The sequence below is a fragment of the Cryptotermes secundus genome, unplaced genomic scaffold (genome assembly GCF_002891405.2).
Source record: "Cryptotermes secundus unplaced genomic scaffold, Csec_1.0 scaffold667, whole genome shotgun sequence".
Taxonomy (NCBI): Eukaryota; Metazoa; Arthropoda; class Insecta; order Blattodea; family Kalotermitidae; genus Cryptotermes; species Cryptotermes secundus.
The window spans coordinates 531,214-543,606 of record NW_019721771.1 but is presented as its reverse complement, the minus strand read 5'-3'; the positions used below and the strand labels follow the sequence as shown (position 1 = coordinate 543,606).

The 12,393-nt window shown below is 46.8% G+C and overlaps 1 protein-coding gene across 1 annotated transcript in view; it reads right to left on the bottom strand.

The window, feature by feature from the left end:
- The window catches only part of LOC111875763 (connectin), a 641,807-nt gene extending 632,183 nt beyond the window's left edge, over positions 1-9,624 (bottom strand). Inside the window, exon 1 of the mRNA XM_023872260.2 lies at positions 9,360-9,624. The gene's annotated coding sequence lies outside the window, so the exon portion shown is untranslated. The remainder of the gene's footprint in view (positions 1-9,359) is intronic.
- Positions 9,625-12,393: the final 2,769 nt, after the last annotated feature.

The following is a 12,393-nucleotide window of genomic DNA, read 5'->3' as shown; positions in this document are numbered from 1 at the left end:
CGACATTCTGGGTAATTTTAACTATTTGTAATTATTTTAATTAACTGGAACGTGGCTATCTTGGACAAAGTGAAGTTTTGTGTGTTGGTGATTTCTTTTTCTACTATAAATGCCTCTGATGATGGCTCCGTGGTGAGCCGAAACATGTAAGGCAGGTGCTGACGAGGTGGAAAACTTAAAAAAGTGTCACATTTGACGGAAGGAACTTGACTGTTAATTAGTTCACACTTTATATCAAGTTAGATAAAAATTACATTAGGAATTACACCAGCTCCAAGGAGTAGAGTCTTCCTTAAAGAGGTAATACTCACCCATCTAGTGAGGCACTCCCCACATTTAATGAACCCGGAGATTCATTACCGTGTTTACAAGGGTCCTGCAATACAGCATGTTCTAAGCCTAGTGAGTTCCGTTCTCTATGTTTCATTCTATGCCTTCAAGGTAAAGTTGTCCTTGTATTTAACTAATTAAACAATACGTCATGGCGACGTAGGGGGGAGTGGATGTGTAGATCCACAGTTTCTCGACTTCCGCACTAGTTAAAGGTGAGTGGTTAGCTTCACACCCCGGCCGCTTTACCCCCGGAAAATAGCCCCCGGGTACCCATTGTACAGGAGGTTGGGTGGACCCCAGAACTGGTCTGGACGATTAGAGAAGTAATAATTATTGACACTATCGGGACTCCAACTCCGATCCTTCGGTCTTCCAGCCCATAGCCAGTCGTTATACCGACTGCACTCACTCGTCTCCTCACGTCCAGCCCATAGCCAGTCGCTATACTGACTGCGCTATCCCGGCTCCTCACACCCAGCCCCTAGTCAGTCGCTATACTGACTGCGCTATCCCGGCTCCTCACACCCAGCCCCTAGTCAGTCGCTATACTGACTGCGCTATCCCGGCTCCTCACACCCAGCCCCTAGTCAGTCGCTATACTGACTGCGCTATCCCGGCTCCTCACACCCAGCCCCTAGTCAGTCGCTATACTGACTGCGCTATCCCGGCTCCTCACACCCAGCCCCTAGTCAGTCGCTATACTGACTGCGCTATCCCGGCTCCTCACACCCAGCCCCTAGTCAGTCGCTATACTGACTGCGCTATCCCGGCTCCTCACACCCAGCCCCTAGTCAGTCGCTATACTGACTGCGCTATCCCGGCTCCTCACACCCAGCCCCTAGTCAGTCGCTATACTGACTGCGCTATCCCGGCTCCTCACACCCAGCCCCTAGTCAGTCGCTATACTGACTGCGCTATCCCGGCTCCTCACACCCAGCCCCTAGTCAGTCGCTATACTGACTGCGCTATCCCGGCTCCTCACACCCAGCCCCTAGTCAGTCGCTATACTGACTGCGCTATCCCGGCTCCTCACACCCAGCCCCTAGTCAGTCGCTATACTGACTGCGCTATCCCGGCTCCTCACACCCAGCCCCTAGTCAGTCGCTATACTGACTGCGCTATCCCGGCTCCTCACACCCAGCCCCTAGTCAGTCGCTATACTGACTGCGCTATCCCGGCTCCTCACACCCAGCCCCTAGTCAGTCGCTATACTGACTGCGCTATCCCGGCTCCTCACACCCAGCCCCTAGTCAGTCGCTATACTGACTGCGCTATCCCGGCTCCTCACACCCAGCCCCTAGTCAGTCGCTATACTGACTGCGCTATCCCGGCTCCTCACACCCAGCCCCTAGTCAGTCGCTATACTGACTGCGCTATCCCGGCTCCTCACACCCAGCCCCTAGTCAGTCGCTATACTGACTGCGCTATCCCGGCTCCTCACACCCAGCCCCTAGTCAGTCGCTATACTGACTGCGCTATCCCGGCTCCTCACACCCAGCCCCTAGTCAGTCGCTATACTGACTGCGCTATCCCGGCTCCTCACACCCAGCCCCTAGTCAGTCGCTATACTGACTGCGCTATCCCGGCTCCTCACACCCAGCCCCTAGTCAGTCGCTATACTGACTGCGCTATCCCGGCTCCTCACACCCAGCCCCTAGTCAGTCGCTATACTGACTGCGCTATCCCGGCTCCTCACACCCAGCCCCTAGTCAGTCGCTATACTGACTGCGCTATCCCGGCTCCTCACACCCAGCCCCTAGTCAGTCGCTATACTGACTGCGCTATCCCGGCTCCTCACACCCAGCCCCTAGTCAGTCGCTATACTGACTGCGCTATCCCGGCTCCTCACACCCAGCCCCTAGTCAGTCGCTATACTGACTGCGCTATCCCGGCTCCTCACACCCAGCCCCTAGTCAGTCGCTATACTGACTGCGCTATCCCGGCTCCTCACACCCAGCCCCTAGTCAGTCGCTATACTGACTGCGCTATCCCGGCTCCTCACACCCAGCCCCTAGTCAGTCGCTATACTGACTGCGCTATCCCGGCTCCTCACACCCAGCCCCTAGTCAGTCGCTATACTGACTGCGCTATCCCGGCTCCTCACACCCAGCCCCTAGTCAGTCGCTATACTGACTGCGCTATCCCGGCTCCTCACACCCAGCCCCTAGTCAGTCGCTATACTGACTGCGCTATCCCGGCTCCTCACACCCAGCCCCTAGTCAGTCGCTATACTGACTGCGCTATCCCGGCTCCTCACACCCAGCCCCTAGTCAGTCGCTATACTGACTGCGCTATCCCGGCTCCTCACACCCAGCCCCTAGTCAGTCGCTATACTGACTGCGCTATCCCGGCTCCTCACACCCAGCCCCTAGTCAGTCGCTATACTGACTGCGCTATCCCGGCTCCTCACACCCAGCCCCTAGTCAGTCGCTATACTGACTGCGCTATCCCGGCTCCTCACACCCAGCCCCTAGTCAGTCGCTATACTGACTGCGCTATCCCGGCTCCTCACACCCAGCCCCTAGTCAGTCGCTATACTGACTGCGCTATCCCGGCTCCTCACACCCAGCCCCTAGTCAGTCGCTATACTGACTGCGCTATCCCGGCTCCTCACACCCAGCCCCTAGTCAGTCGCTATACTGACTGCGCTATCCCGGCTCCTCACACCCAGCCCCTAGTCAGTCGCTATACTGACTGCGCTATCCCGGCTCCTCACACCCAGCCCCTAGTCAGTCGCTATACTGACTGCGCTATCCCGGCTCCTCACACCCAGCCCCTAGTCAGTCGCTATACTGACTGCGCTATCCCGGCTCCTCACACCCAGCCCCTAGTCAGTCGCTATACTGACTGCGCTATCCCGGCTCCTCACACCCAGCCCCTAGTCAGTCGCTATACTGACTGCTCTCACCCGGCTCCTCACGTCCAGCCCATAGCCAGTCGCTATACTGACTGCGCTATCCCGGCTCCTCTGTGCCTTCAAGAGCCCTTTTAGTACTGTTCCCTGCGCCCGCAAAAACTGTCCCTCCACTTCGCGCTCATAGACCAAAGAAATATGAGGCGAAATATAGAGACGGTAAAGACTTCGAACTTCTGGTTTGTAACGTCGTGTAGCCCAGTGACAATCATCGGTGTTTAGGAGGAATATATGGGCTCCATCTTCAGTGTTCAAGAGTAAATGAGGCGAAAACCAGCATGAAGCTGGCAGCAATCACAGTTCCGATTCTTACCCTGCCTATCCAGCGATTTTCGCCAGAATACATGGCGTTATATAGCAGAAGATACAATCTTCATGACTGCTGGTCACAACCTCACATCCTTGTAGGCTGTACTAACAATAAGCGAAAATGGAAGTAAGTTATCATTGATAAATGTTTTTCATTTCATTTGGTGTCTATACGTAAAAAAAGCAAAGCGATTCCTGTAACAGGCCGTGGAGGCCCGTAAGCCTGTGAGATGTCGAGGCCCCCACATTTTCCAGGTAATCGGCTCACAGATGACGGTGAGGTTGTTAGCGTTATGAGCCGGCCGTCCTTTAACCCCAGGAAGATATCTGGTAATAATTTCTGTTAGAGGCCGAATCGACCCCAGGGCCATAGTGTTGGTAGAAGGATTAGGTCATTTAAAAAGTCCAATGACCTCATTGGGAACTGAAACCGCGACCTTCCGGCTTGTAGCATAGTGCCTAAAGCAACTACTGTACCGCGTGCCTCCGTCTATCTACAAAACCATAAATATAAGGTAGGGCTACCAATAATAATATATTTAATCCTTCCACGTACCTGGACATATGCAGTATCAGAAATTGCAGATACAAGAGTGTCGGGCAAGGCAGGCCAACGTAACAGAGACTTTCGGATAGAATTTATGAGGACTGCTCTCCTATTTTCCTGCCTTCCCGTCAGCGTTACAAATCTTGCGCTCTGAACGCAATATACGTCCATATATCAAGAGGTTCTGTTAGTGTGACATTTATTATTGTCTTTACGCATTTTGGGGTTACCACAGCAAGAAGTATGACGCGTTAACATGGTGCATGAACGTAAGTTAGGTATTAGGTCACGTGTGTCGCCTCCACCACAGAAGTTCGTGCGAACGTCATGCTATCATTACTGATTGTAGCAAATTAAAAAAGTACGACACTGGAATACGTCTCACGGCATAATGTCCAACCAGATTCGTGAAAATTGGACAACCGAAGCAAACACTGACGTGTTTCAGACAGGTATAGAGACACTAATGCGGGGCAAGCCTTCTTGTTGTTACGGATCGGAAGTGCGCTAAGCGAGAATGACATTTAAAGGAAACAAATCATATGAGGAAAAATTAATTATACAAATGGTACTGGATTTGAAAAATCCGAGGAGGAGTACACACAAATTCCGCAGATATTCCTTGCACATTCATGGAGGAGTCGGGGTTCGAGTCCCGGTCGAGAAAAGAATTTTCTCTTCTTTACAGCATCCAGACCTGTTCTGTGGCCCACCCAGCCTCCTATCTACTGTGTGCCGTTTGCTCTTATCCCGAGGGCTAAAGCGACCGAAGCGTGAAGCTGACCGCGCACCTCGAACTAGTTCCAAGGTCAAGGAAACGTAAACCTACACATCCACTCCCCTATAGGCCTTCATGGCGTAGTGATTACTTAGTTAAGCACAGGAAAAAATTTGCCTTACCTCCGCGTGATCGCATTTCCTAAGCTCTAAAATTCGTTGATGACGTTTTGGTTGCTGACTCTAATACGCTTACTACATTTGCACAGTGTCTACAGCGGTCACATATGCGTCCTGAGGTTAGTGTGGCATATTTGCTCAAAGCACAGAATTCTTGAGACAGAGAAACAGGAGTTTCCAGCAAATGGCTCTGAAACAACATTCGTTTCTAGGCAACGGCAGCATAAACAGACAACGGAAGGAATCCCGCTGCTAGGCAGCAGATTCGTAATAAGCAAGAATGGACGACCGATGCTAGGAAACGGTTCGGTAAACACGTTCCCTCGGCAACGGATATGCATATGAGAATGAACGGTGTTGTATGTGAGAGACGTAGCGAGGAGTTATAAGGAAGACAACTGGAGCAACCTACTCTGTTTTGTAAGGGAGTCTGTGAAGAAAAGGGTCAGTTGGAAACGAGAAGCCATTAAGAGAAAATCTGACAGTGAAATTTCAAGAATCTCCACTGTTAGAAGCCGCTACCAGGGAACGGCTCGTAGAGACACAGCAGGTTGCAGAAGACTTAGCGTGTGCTGCGGAGATTTATAAAGTGTTGAGATCAGCGATGGCGCTGTAATTGCTTATAATCCGAGTTGTGGCAATATGTGGTCAGTAAATCCAATCTCCAATCCGAAACCCCGTTGAGAGTCACAATCATTATCATGACTTAATGCACTTCAGAACAGGAGTTGGATTCCCGGACGTGGGTTGGGTGTGCAGTTATTCCTCTTCGACACTGTGCAGACCGTCTTTGAGGGACCACTCAGCCTCCTATAAGAATGGAGCCCTCTCCATGGGGGGGGGGGGGAATTCAGTCAGTATGTGCAGCCAATCACACACCTTCATCCAATATTGGACTGGAGAGGCTGGAGGAATATCTCCGCTACCCAGCACCTCATTACTGGCTTGTCTCTTAAAGAAAAGGCACGGGAGAGAAGTGAGCACAATCTCTTGCTAACGCAGTAAATAGAACCTCCATTTTTCGATCGTCCAGGCTGTAGCTTAGTCGCCTTAGTAACTGGACTGCCCTGGCATCTAGTGAGAATGAAATGTGAATGGAGGCCCATACAGAATATTAAATATGGCTGCCGCGTTCTAGCAACAACCACATCTGCCGTCTCATTTGACGATGCTGCTTGTAAGTGAAGCACTATGAGCTGAATAATTACGTGACACTAAATAAATTATTGGCCGGTAACGGTAGCCGAGCGGTCTAAAGCATATACTGTCTTGGCTCGCTTGGAAACCGGGATCGTGGGTTCGAATCCCACTCAGGGTATGGATGTTTGTGTGCGTTTTTCTGTGTTTGTGTACAGGTAGAGGCCTTGTGACGAGCTGATCACCCGCCCAGGGAGTCCTACCGAATGTGTAAGATCTAGAAAAACCGAAGTAAAGGGAGAAGTTCATGGAGGTAGGCCTAGGCCCACTGCGGCTGTAGTGCCAAGGAAAAAACAAATAAACAATTAGGTTTGCGGGCAGAAGCGGTTGTAGCGTAAGCTGAATTGCTATCCCTCAATATGACTGGAGGTACTGAGTAAAACCATGAAATATCTACGTCAGGGTAGATGGTGTCATGGCCGAGATTCGAATGGGGCAGCCCCTGAATATAAATCAGAGGTGTTACTGTATAAACCAGCTTGCTTGGTTCGCAACCGCCGTACATTCTGGTTGCCTACAGCGACAACGTTGTGTCGCCATGTTTTGTATAGTGACAGCATCTGATGATCCTCTTCGGAATTCAAGTTCCCACTGCGGTAAATTTGAAGAGTACAGTCTTATATATGGGATAGCACGACGTTTCGGACGAAAATATCACCACCATCTTCAAGTCCGAAAAGTAAGCGAAGTAAGAAACCAGGAGAAGCAGCAGGGTCTTAACTTGTGGCCTACTTCAACAGGCTCCTTGCGTCACTTGATCCTCTAACCTGAAAATGGAGGCGAAATATTTCTCAGAAACACTCGGCTGCTTCCGAACTTCACAGCATTATAACCCATAATACCGGGCACTTCGAATATAGCCCCATACAGTTGAATTCAAAATGCAGATCACAATTAATGGTTTCAGTATAAAGGGACGTCATAAGAACGTAATTTGCTGTTTTACACGCCAACTGATATTGCATATTTACAGTAAAAAGATAAACGCTATCCCTGTTACAGGCCGTTGAGGTCGATAGGGTTGTGAGACTTCGAGGCTCCCACATTTTCTAGACAGTCGGCTCACAGATGGAGGTGAGGTTCTCAGCTTTAGACACCGGCCATCCTTTACACCCAGAAAGATACCTGGCACTCATTTCTGTTAGAGGCTGAGTCGACCTCAGGGCCATAGTGCGACTGGAAGAATTAAGTCAATTGAAAATACCCAGTGACTTTATCGGGTATCGAACCCACGGCTTTCCGGCTTGTAGCTCAGCTACATTTACAGTAAATATAAATTTATTGTTGTAAAATTAATCCCACTATACAATGGACCAGAGAGGAAGAAATCACTTTTCGTTGTACTTTCTAAAATACACGCCATGTTCAAAACTGTTGCAGAAGCTGACGATCGTAATAAGTGAAGTAAAGCTGGGGTGTTATGTTACGAGCACCACCTGCCTCGAAACTGAAGGAGGGGCATCTATCCCCCCAAATTCACTCATATTGTATGTACAATATATTTAATCTGTTATAAAAATAAACATAAACTTGATTTTGATAGTATCCTAAGAAAATTACTTCAAGGTAATGCAAAAACTTTTATATACGGGACCTTCTGTGCACGCGAAGCTGCTAGAATTGCCACTTCACAGCCACATCTACACGTGCAGACCTGTTCTGCGACATGTTGTCTTTATGCTTTCGCGCTGTCTTTTATCTTTGATTCTGACAGGGTCAATTTGAGCTGTATTTAAAGCAAGGCGCTGTAACCAGTGCACGCCAAAATTATATTCTCCTGGCAGAATTTAGCGTCCAGTGATTTCAAAGACGAAGCATGCGGACAGACACGGCTCCCCATTGGGCGCTCATTTTGTTCCCTTTTTTTAAAGAACCCAGAGAATTCGCGTCCACTTTTTAAATTACGAACGTGATGTAGGTGTATAACATTTAGTTGCACTATTCACCGAGTACAATTAGAATGATCAAGTCAAGGTGGATGTGATGGGCAGAGCATGTAGCACGAATACGGGGAAGAGAAATGTATATAGGATAATGGTTGGAATGCCAGAAGGAAAGAGGCCATTAGGGAGACCAAGATTTAGTGGGTGGATAAGATTATAATGAATTTTAAAGATGTAGGATGCGGTGGTATGGACTGGATTGATCTGGATAGGTACCAGTGGTGGGCTCTTGTGAACACGGTAATGAACCTTCAGTTTTCATAAAATGCTGGGAATTTCTTGAGTAGCTGCACAACTGGCAGCTTCTTAAGAAGAGAGCTCAGCTTCATGGAGTTGGTCAGGTGTTACTGTAATTGAACTCGTGTGTGAAAGATACCATTAATTCACTTGGTATTTATTTTTCCACTACAATGGACGAGGATGTAAATTTGGTCTGGGTGAGAGATGAAATAGCAAATGCAAATTTACTCAGTGAAAATAAAATCGTAGATTGTACCACGCACCAAATATATTATCATAGTGATTAATCAAAGTGGGTGGAAATGGGCGGAACATGTAGCACGCGTGGAGATGAGAAATGCACACAGAATTGTAGTCAATAAACACAGGTGGAAAGCCCATAAATGAAGCTGTGACCTTACAAGAAAAATGGTTAGACCAAGTTCAAAAATTGACCAAAATGAGAAAAGTTTATTATAGAATACTCATTTTTAAAAGATCAAGTGAAAACAAAATTACGTTGATAAGGAAGAATATTTCAATTTAGTGCCAGAACGAATTAGTGAGATGCGAAATACATTGGATAAACATCTTCAAACTGTCTCTTTTGCTGCTGCAAATCAATGTTTCGTGAACTGACTATCTTTCTAGTCTTGTCTCTTTATCTATCTATGGCTCTACAGCCCTCTGTTAAGACTTTGGCCGCTTTTTCAGTTTATTAATCTATACAGAGTCGGTAGGACTCCTTGAACAAGGGATCAGCCCGTTGCAATGTGGCTCCCTACACACAGGACAACACAAACACAGAATACACTCACACAGACATCCATCCATTGAGTGGGATTCGAAACCAGGATCCCAGCGTTCGAGCGAGCGAAGACACTTCATGCCTTAGACCGTGCGGCCACAGTGATCGGCCCATGTCTCTAGTAACACTATAGAAATATTATTAAAATTAATTTAAATGTGTGTAAGGAAAAGAGTTAAACTGACCACTCACCTCCATCTATTGATGACACCAAAGTCTCACGGAAATTTACCTCCACTCCCCCGCACTTCTCCATTTCATGAACACCATTTTACTTGTATAAAAGTTTATATCAACAAACCCTGCCTACAAACATACTGTGTTAACTTCAGAGCAATAGAATACAATTTCTTAAGGCTTCTGGACGCACTGGTTCATCTTTACCACAGTAACTGACACCGATCAATATGCCACAGAAACACAGGCGGGTCTGGTTCGAATTCTTGCGCTGAGCAGATACGAGATCCGCAACTCACTGCCAAGCAAGTGGAAACCCGCTTGGCAAGTCTCCCTCGCCACGGCTGGCTGAATCAACCTGATCAAACAACATCGTGCTTGCCTTTCAGGTTCCATTCTTTTCTTTTTTTAATAGTACGTCCAGTTTAACCATTAAAAACTAATGAGAAGTTTGGAATCATGCTGTTTCCAATAGCAGCAATTCGTTTCAACAGAGACCTACTGGCAGAGACGCAAAGCGAATTTAGTGATGAACCGAAATGCATAAAAGCAGTGGGAAGTGTATATGTATATATGGGTTATGCCTGCACCGGGACTTGGGCTCTGTCTGGCAGACGTGTAACATTTCACTGGATTTGGAGAGAAATGAAACTAAACAGTAAGCAACACTATTCGGCTGCCATGACCAACTAGAAAATGTTATTTGCTGAACTAACTAACTAACTTCATGGAACTGAGCCCTACTCCAGAAACTGCCAGTTATGCAGCTACTCAAGAATTTCCCAACAATTTATTTAACCTGAAGTTTCATTATCGTGTTAACACAGCCCTCCACTGGTCCCTACCCGGGGAGTCAGACCAATTCAGTCCATACCACCCCAAACTATTTCTCTTATATTCACTTTAATATTATCCACCTACCTACGTCTTGGTCTTCCTAGTGGCTTTTCTCTTTCCAGATTTCCCACCAATATCCTATATGCTTCCCTCTCCTCACCATTCGTGCTACATGTCCTGCCACCTCATCCTCCTTGACTTGACCGTTCTAATTATACATGGCGAAGAGTACAAGTTATGAAGTTCCTCATTATGCAATTTTCTCCACTCTCCTGTTACTTCATCTCTCATCGGTCCAAATAATCTTCTCAGCACCCTGTTCTTAAACACCCTCGGCGTATGTTCCTCCCTTAATGTCACAGACCAAGTTTCACACCCATACAGAACCACGGGCAAAATTCTAGTTTCATTAATGGAAAATCCCACATATTGGCCAACTGATAGAAGGAAGAAACCGGATATAATAGATTTTTGTATTACTAAAGGGCTAGACAAAAGGAAATTCCTCGTAGAATCAAGTCTAGACCTTACATCTGACCATACCCCAATCATAGTTACTCTATATGCTCAAATACAAAAAAACGGAAAGAACCCACTCTACATAGCAAATATACAGACTGGGACTTGTTTCGCGAAATATTGGATTCACTAGTTGTACTAGAAACTCCTCTAAAAACAGAAACCGACATCGATTCTGAAGTTGAGAGACTAACCAAAACCATACAAACGGCAGCATGGCAAGCCACCCCAGACCGAAATGAAAACTGCCTCAAAGAGACATGTCCAATTATCGTTAAACAACAGATTGCGGAAAAAAGAAAAGCCCGCAAAAGATGGCAACACACCAGATCCGACTCTGACCGAAAAATATTCAACAAAAAAGCTAAAGACCTAAAAAATCTACTTCATCACCTCAAAAACGAACATATCCAGGCGCACCTCAAAGGATTAACCGCAACCGACACCACCAACTACTCACTCTTTAAAGCAACACGGAAACTGAACAGACCTCAGGAATTAGTACCACCACTGCAAACTGCCGACGGAAACTGGGCACGAAATAACCAAGAGAAGGCCACAACATTCGCCACACATCTCTCCAAAGTGTTCCAACCATATGGCCCTAAACTTACACCAGTTGAAGAAAATGAAATCCATAATTACCTTGACGCTCCCTATCAGATGCATCAACCTATGCGCAATTTCAAATACAAAGAGGTCGAGTCAATCATCAAAAAGGATCTGAATCCAAAGAAAGCTCCTGGATTTGATTTAATCACAGGGAAAGTCTTAAAAGAAATTTCGAAAACATGCATCCAAAAAATAACGCATATATTCAATGCTGTGTTAAGACTAGAATACTATCCATCACTATGGAAAGTATCACAAATCATTATGATCCCAAAACCTGGAAAAAACAAAACAGAAGTCACATCCTACAGACCAATAAGCTTGATCCCAGTCCTCTCTAAAGTACTGGAAAAATTACTCCTGAAACGACTTAATCCGGTATTGGAAGCCCAAAGCTTAATCCCTAAACATCAATTTGGATTCAGAAACAGACACGCCACCACAGAACAAGTCCATAGGGTGGTCAACACAATCAACAAAGCTCTCGAAGCAAAACGCTACTGCTCAACAGTGTTCCTTGACATCAGTCAAGCTTTTGACAAGGTATGGCATGTGGGATTATGCTACAAATTAAAACAAGCACTACCACATCAAATGTATGCCACACTGCGATCCTATCTCACACAAAGGTACTACCTCATAAAACAGCAGGAAGTATACACAGACCTGTATCCAATATTATCTGGTGTACCCCAAGGCAGCGTGTTGGGGCCTGTCTTATACTTGCTCTATACATCTGATCTCCCTACAACTCAACAAACAACCACAGCCACGTTTGCTGACGACACAGTTATCCTGGCGTCACACAGCAACCCCCTCATCGCTTCCTTGCACCTACAAAATCACCTTAATCACATCCAACATTGGCTCAACAAATGGCGCATGAAGGCCAACGAAGATAAGTCTACTCATGTAACATTTACCATGAAACATGACAACTGCCCTTCAGTACAACTCAATAATTCTCAAATTCCACAAGCAGACGACGCCAAATATCTTGGCATGCACCTGGACAAAAGACTCACATGGCAAAAACATATCAAGACCAAACGCACACAGCTCAGAACTAAATTCCACAAGA